The sequence below is a fragment of the Chiloscyllium punctatum genome, unplaced genomic scaffold (assembly GCF_047496795.1).
Source record: "Chiloscyllium punctatum isolate Juve2018m unplaced genomic scaffold, sChiPun1.3 scaffold_1301, whole genome shotgun sequence".
NCBI classification, from domain to species: Eukaryota; Metazoa; Chordata; class Chondrichthyes; order Orectolobiformes; family Hemiscylliidae; genus Chiloscyllium; species Chiloscyllium punctatum.
Window position 1 is genome coordinate 5001 of NW_027311035.1, and position 12500 is coordinate 17500.

A 12500-nucleotide genomic window follows, 5' to 3' on the forward strand; every position below is an offset into this window, starting at 1 on the left:
ACCACTGACACTTAGAATTTTTTCGACTTGGTATAAATCAGTAACCACTGACACTTAGAATTTTTTCGGGTTGGTATAAATCAGTAACCACTGACACTTAGAATATTTTCGGGTTGGTATAAATCAGTAACCACTGACACTTAGAATTTTTTCGGGTTGGTATAAATCAGTAACCACCGACACTTAGAATTTTTTCGGCTCAGTAGAAATCAGTAACCAAGCGCATTTTTGAATTGGTTACTGATTTCTCCGTTCGAGTTGCGGCTGCGGTTGGCTTCAAATAGTGGTGGGGGCTTAATTATCGCCGAGGGGAGCATGTCCCGGTGGTGTGGCCGAGGATGGAGTGCCTTTTGAAGGGGGTGTTTCTGAATTTGGACCCTTTTTGAGTTGCATGGCCGGATGGGTGTGGTTTTGAAGGGTGTGTCTGTCTGGAGTGGCACCGGCGTTGGTGTGAGGCTGAGGGTGGGCGTTCGGTTCCTGGTTAGGGATAGGGAAAGGGTGAGACTTAGCTTTAGTGCTCGTGCCCCCGATTTTGGTAATGTTTGACGTCAATTTTCCAAGGAGGCGAATGCAAGGCTTCAGAGGGACTTTGAGTGTTCGGGGGCGGGGTAGCTCAGCCGGATTTGCCCCGGCGGTTCTGCGGACGGTGTTGACTTCGAGGGCGGACCGGCCCCCGTGTTCAGTCCGAATATCGTGCATTGTTAACGGCGGGAAGTGTTCCAAAAGGGAATGGGATTGAATGTGACTGCTGAAGCCGACTTTGAGACCTGTAACGCGGGTAGCTCAGCCGGATTTGACCCGGCGGTTCTGGCGACGGTCTCGCCTTCGAGGGGGGAGCGCCCCGCGTGTTCAGGCCGAATTTTGTGCATTTCCATCGGCGGGAAGAGGTCCAAACGGGAATGGGATTGAATGTGACTGCTGAAGCCGACATTGAGACCTCTAACGCGGGTAGCTCGGCAGGATTTGACCCGGCGGTTCTGCCGAAGGTCTCACCTTCGAGGGGGGAGCGTCCCGCGTGTTCAGGCCGAATATCGTGCATTGTTAACGGCGGGAAGTGTTCCAAACGGGAATGGGATTGAATGTGACTGCTGAAGCCGACATTGAGACCTCTAACGCGGGTAGCTCGGCCGGATTTGACCCGGCGGTTCTGGCGACGGTCTCGCCTTCGAGGGGGGAGCGTCCCGCGTGTTCAGGCCGAATTTTGTGCATTTCCATCGGCGGGAAGAGGTCCAAACGGGAATGGGATTGAATGTGACTGCTGAAGCCGACATTGAGACCTCTAACGCGGGTAGCTCGGCAGGATTTGACCCGGCGGTTCTGCCGAAGGTCTCACCTTCGAGGGGGGAGCGTCCCGCGTGTTCAGGCCGAATATCGTGCATTGTTAACGGCGGGAAGTGTTCCAAAAGGGAATGGGATTGAATGTGACTGCTGAAGCCGACATTGAGACCTCTAACGCGGGTAGCTCGGCCGGATTTGACCCGGCGGTTCTGGCGACGGTCTCGCCTTCGAGGGGGGAGCGTCCCGCGTGTTCAGGCCGAATTTTGTGCATTTCCATCGGCGGGAAGAGGTCCAAACGGGAATGGGATTGAATGTGACTGCTGAAGCCGACATTGAGACCTCTAACGCGGGTAGCTCGGCCGGATTTGACCCGGCGGTTCTGCCGAAGGTCTCACCTTCGAGGGGGGAGCGTCCCGCGTGTTCAGGCCGAGTTTTGTGCATTTCCATCGGCGGGAAGAGGTCCAAACGGGAATGGGATTGAATGTGACTGCTGAAGCCGACATTGAGACCTCTAACGCGGGTAGCTCGGCCGGATTTGACCCGGCGGTTCTGCCGAAGGTCTCAGCTTCGAGGGGGGAGCGCCCACCGTGTACAGGCCGATTTTCATGCATTTCCAACCGTGGGAAGGGGTCCGAAAGGGGATGGGGGTGAACGTGACTGCTCAACCCGACTTTGAGACCTCTAACGCGGGTAGCTCAGCCGGATTTGACCCGGCGGTTCTGGCGACGGTCTCGCCTTCGAGGGGGGAGCGTCCCGCGTGTTCAGGCCGAATTTTGTGCATTTCCATCGGCGGGAAGAGGTCCAAACGGGAATGGGATTGAATGTGACTGCTGAAGCCGACATTGAGACCTCTAACGCGGGTAGCTCGGCCGGATTTGACCCGGCGGTTCTGCCGAAGGTCTCACCTTCGAGGGGGGAGCGTCCCGCGTGTTCAGGCCGAATTTTGTGCATTTCCATCGGCGGGAAGAGGTCCAAACGGGAATGGGATTGAATGTGACTGCTGAAGCCGACATTGAGACCTCTAACGCGGGTAGCTCGGCCGGATTTGACCCGGCGGTTCTGCCGAAGGTCTCACCTTCGAGGGGGGAGCGCCCACCGTGTACAGGCCGATTTTCATGCATTTCCAACCGTGGGAAGGGGTCCGAAAGGGGATGGGGGTGAACGTGACTGCTCAACCCGACTTTGAGACCTGTAACGCGGGTAGCTCAGCCGGATTTGACCCGGCGGTTCTGGCGACGGTCTCGCCTTCGAGGGGGGAGCGTCCCGCGTGTTCAGGCCGAATTTTGTGCATTTCCATCGGCGGGAAGAGGTCCAAACGGGAATGGGATTGAATGTGACTGCTGAAGCCGACATTGAGACCTCTAACGCGGGTAGCTCGGCCGGATTTGACCCGGCGGTTCTGCCGAAGGTCTCACCTTCGAGGGGGGAGCGTCCCGCGTGTTCAGGCCGAATTTTGTGCATTTCCATCGGCGGGAAGAGGTCCAAACGGGAATGGGATTGAATGTGACTGCTGAAGCCGACATTGAGACCTCTAACGCGGGTAGCTCGGCCGGATTTGACCCGGCGGTTCTGCCGAAGGTCTCACCTTCGAGGGGGGAGCGCCCACCGTGTACAGGCCGATTTTCATGCATTTCCAACCGTGGGAAGGGGTCCGAAAGGGGATGGGGGTGAACGTGACTGCTCAACCCGACTTTGAGACCTGTAACGCGGGTAGCTCAGCCGGATTTGACCCGGCGGTTCTGGCGACGGTCTCGCCTTCGAGGGGGGAGCGCCCCGCGTGTTCAGGCCGAATTTTGTGCATTTCCATCGGCGGGAAGAGGTCCAAACGGGAATGGGATTGAATGTGACTGCTGAAGCCGACATTGAGACCTCTAACGCGGGTAGCTCGGCAGGATTTGACCCGGCGGTTCTGCCGAAGGTCTCACCTTCGAGGGGGGAGCGCCCACCGTGTACAGGCCGATTTTCATGCATTTCCAACCGTGGGAAGGGGGCCGAAAGGGGATGGGGGTGAATGTGACTGCTCAACCCGACTTTGAGGCATCTAACCCGGGTAGCTCAGCCGGGTTTGACCCGGCGGTTCTGCCGACTGCCTCGCCTTCGAGGGGGGAGCGTCCCCCGTGTACAGGCCGATTTTCATGCATTTCGAACCGTGGGAAGTGGCCCAAAAGGGGATGGGGGTGAATGTGACTGCTCAACCCGACTTTGGCGCTTCCGAGCCGGGTAGCCCGGCCGGGTTTGACCCGGCGGTTCTGCCGTCGGTCTCGCCTTCGAGGGCGGAGCCTCCCCCGTGTACAGGCCGATTTTCATGCATTTGCAACGGTGGGAAGTTGCCCAAAAGTCGATGGGAGTGAATGTGACTGCTCAACCCGACTTTGAGACTTTTAAGCCGGGTAGCTCAGCCGGGTTTGACCCGGCGGTTCTGCCGACGGTCTCGCCTTCGAGGGGGGAGCCTCCCCCGTGTACAGGCCGATTTTCGTGCATTTCCAACGGTGGGAAGAGGTTCAAAAGGGGATGGGAGTGAATGTGACTGCTCAACCCGACTCTGAGGCTTCTAACCCGGGTAGCTCGGCCGGGTTTGATCCGGCGGTTCTGCCGACGGTCTCGTCTTCGAGGCCGGTGCCTCCCCCGTGTACAGGCCGATTTTCGTGCATTTCCAACGGTGGGAAGTGGTCCAAAAGGGAATGGGGGTGGACGTGTCTGCTCATACCGACTTTGAGACTTGTAAGCCGGGTAGCTCAGCCGGGTTTGACCCGGCGGTTCTGCCGACGGTCTCGCCTTCGAGGGGGGAGCCTCCCCCGTGTACAGGCCGATTTCCGTGCATTTCCAACGGTGGGAAGAGGTTCAAAAGGGGATGGGAGTGAATGTGACTGCTCAACCCGACTCTGAGGCTTCTAACCCGGGTAGCTCGGCCGGGTTTGATCCGGCGGTTCTGCCGACGGTCTCGTCTTCGAGGCCGGTGCCTCCCCCGTGTACAGGCCGATTTTCGTGCATTTCCAACGGTGGGAAGAGGTTCAAAAGGGGATGGGGGTGAATGCGACTGCTCAACCCGACTCTGAGGCTTCTAACCCGGGTAGCCCGGCCGGGTTTGACCCGGCGGTTCTGCCGTCGGTCTCGCCTTCGAGGGCGGAGCCTCCCCCGTGTACAGGCCGATTTTCATGCATTTGCAACGGTGGGAAGTTGCCCAAAAGTCGATGGGAGTGAATGTGACTGCTCAACCCGACTTTGAGACTTTTAAGCCGGGTAGCTCAGCCGGGTTTGACCCGGCGGTTCTGCCGACGGTCTCGCCTTCGAGGGGGGAGCCTCCCCCGTGTACAGGCCGATTTTCGTGCATTTCCAACGGTGGGAAGAGGTTCAAAAGGGGATGGGAGTGAATGTGACTGCTCAACCCGACTCTGAGGCTTCTAACCCGGGTAGCTCGGCCGGGTTTGATCCGGCGGTTCTGCCGACGGTCTCGTCTTCGAGGCCGGTGCCTCCCCCGTGTACAGGCCGATTTTCGTGCATTTCCAACGGTGGGAAGTGGTCCAAAAGGGAATGGGGGTGGACGTGTCTGCTCATACCGACTTTGAGACTTGTAAGCCGGGTAGCTCAGCCGGGTTTGTTCCGGCGGTTCTGCCGACGGTCTCGTCATCGAGGGGGGAGCCTCCCCCGTGTCCAGGCCGATTTTCATGCATTTCCAACCGTGGGAAGTGGTCCAAAAGGGAATGGGGGTGAATGTGACTGCTCATACCGACTTTGAGACTTTTAAGCCGGGTAGCTCAGCCGGGTTTGACCCGGCGGTTCTGCCGACGGTCTCGCCTTCGAGGGGGGAGCGTCCCCCGTGTTCAGGCCGAATTTTGTGCATTTCGAACCGTGGGAAGTTGCCCAAAAGTCGATGGGAGTGAATGTGACTGCTCAACCCGACTTTGAGACTTGTAAGCCGGGTAGCTCAGCCGGGTTTGACCCGGCGGTTCTGCCGACGGTCTCGTCTTCGAGGCGGGTGCCTCCCCCGTGTACAGGCCGATTTTCATGCATTTCGTACCGTGGGAAGCGGTCCAAAAGGGGATGGGAGTGAACGTGACTGCTCATACCGACTTTGGCGCTTCCGAGCCGGGTAGCTCAGCCGGGTTTGACCCGGCGGGTCTGCCGACGGTCTCGCCTTCGAGGGGGGAGCGTCCCCCGTGTTCAGGCCGAATCTTGTGCATTTCGAACCGTGGGAAGTTGCCCAAAAGTCGATGGGAGTGAATGTGACTGCTCAACCCGACTTTGAGACTTGTAAGCCGGGTAGCTCAGCCGGGTTTGACCCGGCGGTTCTGCCGACGGTCTCGTCTTCGAGGCGGATGCCACCCCCGTGTACAGGCCGATTTTCGTGCATTTCCAACCGTGGGAAGTGGTCTAAAAGTCGATGGGAGTGAACGTGACTGCTCAACCCGACTCTGAGGCTTCTAACCCGGGTAGCTCGGCCGGGTTTGACCCGGCGGTTCTGCCGACGGTCTCGTCTTCGAGGCGGGTGCCTCCCCCGTGTACAGGCCGATTTTCGTGCATTTCGAACCGTGGGAAGTGGTCTAAAAGTCGATGGGAGTGAACGTGACTGCTCAACCCGACTTTGAGACTTGTAAGCCGGGTAGCTCAGCCAGGTTTGACCCGGCGGTTCTGCCGACGGTCTCGCCTTCGAGGGCGGACCCTCCCCCGTGTACAGGCCGGTTTTCGTGCATTTCGAACCGTGGGAAGTGATCCAAAAGGGAATGGGGGTGAACGTGACTGCCCAACCCGGCTTTGAGACTTGTAAGCCGGGTAGCTCAGCCGGGTTGGACCCGGCGGTTCTGCCGACGGTCTCGACTTCGAGGCGGGTGCCTCCCCCGTGTACAGGCCGATTTTCATGCATTTGCAACGGTGGGAAGTTGCCCAAAAGTCGATGGGAGTGAATGTGACTGCTCAACCCGACTTCGAGACTTGTAAGCCGGGTAGCTCAGCCGGGTTTGACCCGGCGGTTCTGCCGACGGTCTCGCCTTCGAGGGGGGAGCCTCCCCCGTGTACAGGCCGATTTTCGTGCATTTCCAACGGTGGGAAGAGGTTCAAAAGGGGATGGGAGTGAATGTGACTGCTCAACCCGACTTTGGCGCTTCCGAGCCGGGTAGCTCAGCCGGGTTTGACCCGGCGGGTCTGCCGACGGTCTCGTCTTCGAGGCGGGTGCCTCCCCCGTATACAGGCCGATTTTCATGCATTTCGAACCGTGGGAAGTGGTCCAAAAGGGAATGGGGGTGGACGTGTCTGCTCATACCGACTTTGAGACTTGTAAGCCGGGTAGCTCAGCCGGGTTTGTTCCGGCGGTTCTGCCGACGGTCTCGTCTTCGAGGCGGGTGCCTCCCCCGTGTACAGGCCGATTTTCGTGCATTTCGAACCGTGGGAAGTGGTCCAAAAGGGGATGGGAGTGAATGTGACTGCTCAACCCGACTTTGGCGCTTCCGAGCCGGGTAGCTCAGCCGGGTTTGACCCGGCGGGTCTGCCGACGGTCTCGTCTTCGAGGCGGGTGCCTCCCCCGTATACAGGCCGATTTTCATGCATTTCGAACCGTGGGAAGTGGTCCAAAAGGGAATGGGGGTGGACGTGTCTGCTCATACCGACTTTGAGACTTGTAAGCCGGGTAGCTCAGCCGGGTTTGATCCTGCGGTTCTGCCGACGGTCTCGCCTTCGAGGGGGGAGCCTCCCCCGTGTTCAGTCCGATTTCCATGCATTTCCAACCGTGGGAAGTTGCCCAAAAGGGGATGGGAGTGAATGTGACTGCTCAACCCGACTTTGGCGCTTCCGAGCCGGTTAGCACAGCCGGGTTTGACCCGGCGGTTCTGCCGACAGTCTCCTCTTCGAGGCGGGTGCCTCCCCCGTGTACAGGCCGATTTCCGTGCATTTCGAACCGTGGGAAGTGGTCCAAACGTCGATGGGAGTGAATGTGACTGCTCAACCCGACTTTGGCGCTTCCGAGCCGGGTAGCTCAGCCGGGTTTGACCCGGCGGTTCTGCCGACGGTCTCGTCTTCGAGGCGGGTGCCTCCCCCGTGTACAGGCCGATTTTCATGCATTTGGAACCGTGGGAAGTGGTCCAAAAGGGAATGGGGGTGGACGTGACTGCTCATACCGACTTTGAGACTTGTAAGCCGGGTAGCTCGGCCGGGTTTGACCCGGCGGTTCTGCCGACGGTCTCGCCTTCGAGGGGGGAGCCTCCCCCGTGTTCAGTCCGATTTTCGTGCATTTCCCACGGTGGGAAATGGTATCTTTCATTACGGGGACAAGGGTCTGAAGCGGTGAAGTCAGTAACCGGCATAGTTAAGGAAAGGGTTCGAATTTTCTCAACAGTACGAAAAAAGTGAGCAGGGAAGCTAGAGAAGGTGTCAGTGAGTCCCAAACGAGTGAACCGCAAAACTTAGGGAAATGCCCGAAAGCGTTTTAAAGGGTGAAATCGGGAACGAGGAAATGATGGGAAAGTGCCTGAAAGTGCTAAATGAGTAAACAGAAAAACGAAGAAAAATGTTTGAAAAGAAGAAGTGAGTAACCAGGAAAACTTAGAAAAATGTTCAAAACGAAGAAATCAGTAACCAGGAAAACTTAGAAAAATGATCAAAAAGAAGAAATGAGTAACCAGGAAAACTTAGAAAAATGTTTAAAAAGAAGAAATCAGTAACCAGGAAAACTTAGGAAAATGTTTAAAAAGAAGAAATCAGTAACCAGAAAAACTGCGAAAAATGTTTAAAAAGAAGAAATGAGTAACCAGAAAAACTTAGAAAAATGTTTAAAAAGAAGAAATCAGTAACCAGGAAAACTTAGAAAAATGTTTAAAAAGAAGAAATCAGTAACCAGGAAAACTTAGAAAAATGTTTAAAAAGAAGAAATCAGTAACCAGGAAAACTTAGAAAAATGTTATAAAAGAAGAAGTGAGTAACCAGAAAAACTTAGAAAAATGTTTAAAAAGAAGAAATCAGTAACCAGAAAAACTGCGAAAAATGTTTAAAAAGAAGAAATCAGTAACCAGACAAACTGCGAAAAATGTTTAAAAAGAAGAAATCAGTAACCAGGAAAACTTAGAAAAATGTTTAAAAAGAAGAAGTGAGTAACCAGAAAAACTTAGAAAAATGTTTAAAAAGAAGAAATCAGTAACCAGAAAAACTTAGAAAAATGTTTAAAAAGAAGAAATCAGTAACCAGAAAAACTGCGAAAAATGTTTAAAAAGAAGAAATCAGTAACCAGGAAAACTTAGAAAAATGTTTAAAAAGAAGAAATCAGTAACCAGAAAAACTGCGAAAAATGTTTAAAAAGAAGAAATCAGTAACCAGGAAAACTTAGAAAAATGTTTAAAAAGAAGAAATCAGTAACCAGAAAAACTTAGAAAAATGTTTAAAAAGAAGAAATGAGTAACCAGAAAAACTTAGAAAAATGTTTAAAAAGAAGAAATCAGTAACCAGAAAAACGGCGAAAAATGTTTAAAAAGAAGAAATCAGTAACCAGAAAAACTTAGAAAAATGTTTAAAAAGAAGAAGTGAGTAACCAGAAAAACTTAGAAAAATGTTTAAAAAGAAGAAATGAGTAACCAGAAAAACTTAGAAAAATGTTTAAAAAGAAGAAATCAGTAACCAGAAAAACTTAGAAAAATGTTTAAAAAGAAGAAATGAGTAACCAGAAAAACTTAGAAAAATGCTTAAAAAGAAGAAATCAGTAACCAGAAAAACGGCGAAAAATGTTTAAAAAGAAGAAATCAGTAACCAGAAAAACGGCGAAAAATGTTTAAAAAGAAGAAATCAGTAACCAGACAAACTGCGAAAAAATGTTTAAAAAGAAGAAATCAGTAACCAGAAAAACTGCGAAAAATGTTTAAAAAGAAGAAATCAGTAACCAGGAAAACTTAGAAAAATGTTTAAAAAGAAGAAATGAGTAACCAGGAAAACTTAGAAAAATGTTTAAAAAGAAGAAATGAGTAACCAGGAAAACTTAGAAAAATGTTTAAAAAGAAGAAATCAGTAACCAGAAAAACTTAGAAAAATGTTTAAAAAGAAGAAATCAGTAACCAGAAAAACTTAGAAAAATGTTTAAAAAGAAGAAATGAGTAACCAGAAAAACTTAGAAAAATGTTTAAAAAGAAGAAATGAGTAACCAGAAAAACTTAGAAAAATGTTTAAAAAGAAGAAATCAGTAACCAGAAAAACGGCGAAAAATGTTTAAAAAGAAGAAGTGAGTAACCAGAAAAACTTAGAAAAATGTTTAAAAAGAAGAAATGAGTAACCAGAAAAACGTTTAAAAAGAAGAAATCAGTAACCAGAAAAACTTAGAAAAATGTTTAAAAAGAAGAAATGAGTAACCAGAAAAACTTAGAAAAATGTTTAAAAAGAAGAAATCAGTAACCAGAAAAACGGCGAAAAATGTTTAAAAAGAAGAAATCAGTAACCAGAAAAACGGCGAAAAATGTTTAAAAAGAAGAAATCAGTAACCAGACAAACTGCGAAAAATGTTTAAAAAGAAGAAATCAGTAACCAGAAAAACTTAGAAAAATGTTTAAAAAGAAGAAATCAGTAACCAGGAAAACTTGGAAAAAAACACTTAGAAAAATTTTCAGCAAAGTGTGAAAAATATTCTAAGTGTCAGCGGAGGAAAATGCTGCAGCATCGGGAAAGATTCGCAAACTTACACCGAACATGTGCTCCGAAGTGCCGGAGGAATTGGGTGAATTGAGCCCGGCAAATGGCCAGCTGTCGTTTTGTGCCTGCAGCCCGAAAACTTTAACTTTGTCTGTCGCGGAAGTCCGGACCGAGAAAAATCCAAACGGTTTTGACCGGACCGAGTTCCAGACCGATGCAGTCAAATTTGGAATTCAGACCCATTCAGTGCCACTTGTAGTTTTTCCGCAGTGAGGTTGGCGGGGTACCCGGAGATATATGGGAACACGATTTTTAGAACAAAATGGCGGCGCGGGACCGTTCTGAAAGGCATCCGAAAAACGGTTCCACGGGCATAGCACTTTAATGACAGGTATGAGTGCATGCCGGAGAGCTCTTGGAAGTCGAATTTTTGACACTTTGTCAATTTTTTGACAGATTTGACAAACTCTTTCTGTCTGTTCTAAGAGTCAGTCAGAGACTTGTGCGGCGGTCTTTTGACACTATTGGAGGGCGGGCAAACCCCACGTTGACTCCGGCCGTCCCTCCACAGGCGCTCGTGTCCAAAATGAAGGCGAGAGACGCGAGTGGCCTGGTTCCCTTGGGTGTTGCCAAGAAGGCTGCGGGCTGACCGTTGCCTGAGCACTCCCTAAAGCCTCTTGTGATGAGAGCAGACCTCGCCTGCCGCACGACCGGCTCTGGGAGTCGTTGGGCCGCTATTTGTGAATAGTCTGGTCCTCCTCTGCCACCCGGACAAGCGCGATGGCTCTGCCGCCCTGCGGTGCTCGTCACCCAGGTTTGGGGAACACGATACTCGTAACAAAAATAAAAGGCGGCTCGGGACCTGCAGGCGAAAGGGGTCCCGTGGTGCTAAGCACGTCGACTTCGGGTCTCGGTGCAAGCCGGAGAGCTCACGGAAGTCTAAAGTTTTCGGCACGTGGTCGAATCTTTTCAAAGGCTTACCCGGCTCTTTCCGTCCATTCTGAGAGTAAGTCAGAGGCCGGTGCGGAGGTCTCTTGACAATCGGAGGGGGTGGTGGCCCTCCGCAGGCGCTCGTGTCGAAAATGAAGGCGAGAGACGCGAGTGGCCTGGTTCCCCTGGGTGTTGCCAGGAAGGCTGCGGGCTGACCCTTGCCTGAGCACTCCCTAAAGCCTCTTGTGATGAGAGCAGACCTCGCGCGCCGCACGACCGGCTCTGGGAGTCGTTGGGCCGCTATCTGTGAATAGTCTGGTCCTCCTCTGCCACCCGGCCAAGTGCGATGGCTCTGCCGCCCTGCGGTGCTCGTCACGCAGGTATGGGGCACACGATGCTCGTAACAGCAAATAAAGGCGGCTCGGGACCTGCAGGCGAAAGGGGTCCCGTGGTGCTTAGCACGTCGACTTCGGGTCTCGGTGCAAGCCGGAGAGCTCACGGAAGTCTAAAGTTTTCGGCACGTGGTCGAATCTTTTGAAAGGCTTACCCGGCTCTTTCCGTCCATTCTGAGAGTCAGTCAGAGGCCGGTGCGGCGGTCTATTGACGACCGGAGGCTCCCATGGGTGTTGCGATGAGGGTGGAGGGCACAGAACCTTGCCTTAGCACTCCCTAATAAAGCCTCTTGTGAAGAGAGCAGACCTCGCGCGCCGCACGACCGGCTCTGGGAGTCGTTGGGCCGCTATCTGTGAATAGTCGGGTCCTCCTCTGCCACCCGGCCAAGTGCGATGGCTCTGCCGCCCTGCGGTGCTCGTCACGCAGGTATGGGGCACACGATGCTCGTAACAGCAAATAAAGGCGGCTCGGGACCTGCAGGCGAAAGGGGTCCCGTGGTGCTTCGCACGTCGACTTCGGGTCTCGGTGCAAGCCGGAGAGCTCACGGAAGTCTAAAGTTTTCGGCACGTGGTCGAATCTTTTGAAAGGCTTACCCGGCTCTTTCCGTCCATTCTGAGAGTCAGTCAGAGGCCGGTGCGGCGGTCTATTGACGACCGGAGGCTCCCATGGGTGTTGCGATGAGGGTGGAGGGCACAGAACCTTGCCTTAGCACTCCCTAATAAAGCCTCTTGTGAAGAGAGCAGACCTCGCGCGCCGCACGACCGGCTCTGGGAGTCGTTGGGCCGCTATCTGTGAATAGTCTGGTCCTCCTCTGCCACCCGGCCAAGTGCGATGGCTCTGCCGCCCTGCGGTGCTCGTCACGCAGGTATGGGGCACACGATGCTCGTAACAGCAAATAAAGGCGGCTCGGGACCTGCAGGCGAAAGGGGTCCCGTGGTGCTTCGCACGTCGACTTCGGGTCTCGGTGCAAGCCGGAGAGCTCACGGAAGTCTAAAGTTTTCGGCACGTGGTCGAATCTTTTGAAAGGCTTACCCGGCTCTTTCCGTCCATTCTGAGAGTCAGTCAGAGGCCGGTGCGGCGGTCTATTGACGACCGGAGGCTCCCATGGGTGTTGCGATGAGGGTGGAGGGCACAGAACCTTGCCTTAGCACTCCCTAATAAAGCCTCTTGTGAAGAGAGCAGACCTCGCGCGCCGCACGACCGGCTCTGGGAGTCGTTGGGCCGCTATCTGTGAATAGTCGGGTCCTCCTCTGCCACCCGGCCAAGTGCGATGGCTCTGCCGCCCTGCGGTGCTCGTCACGCAG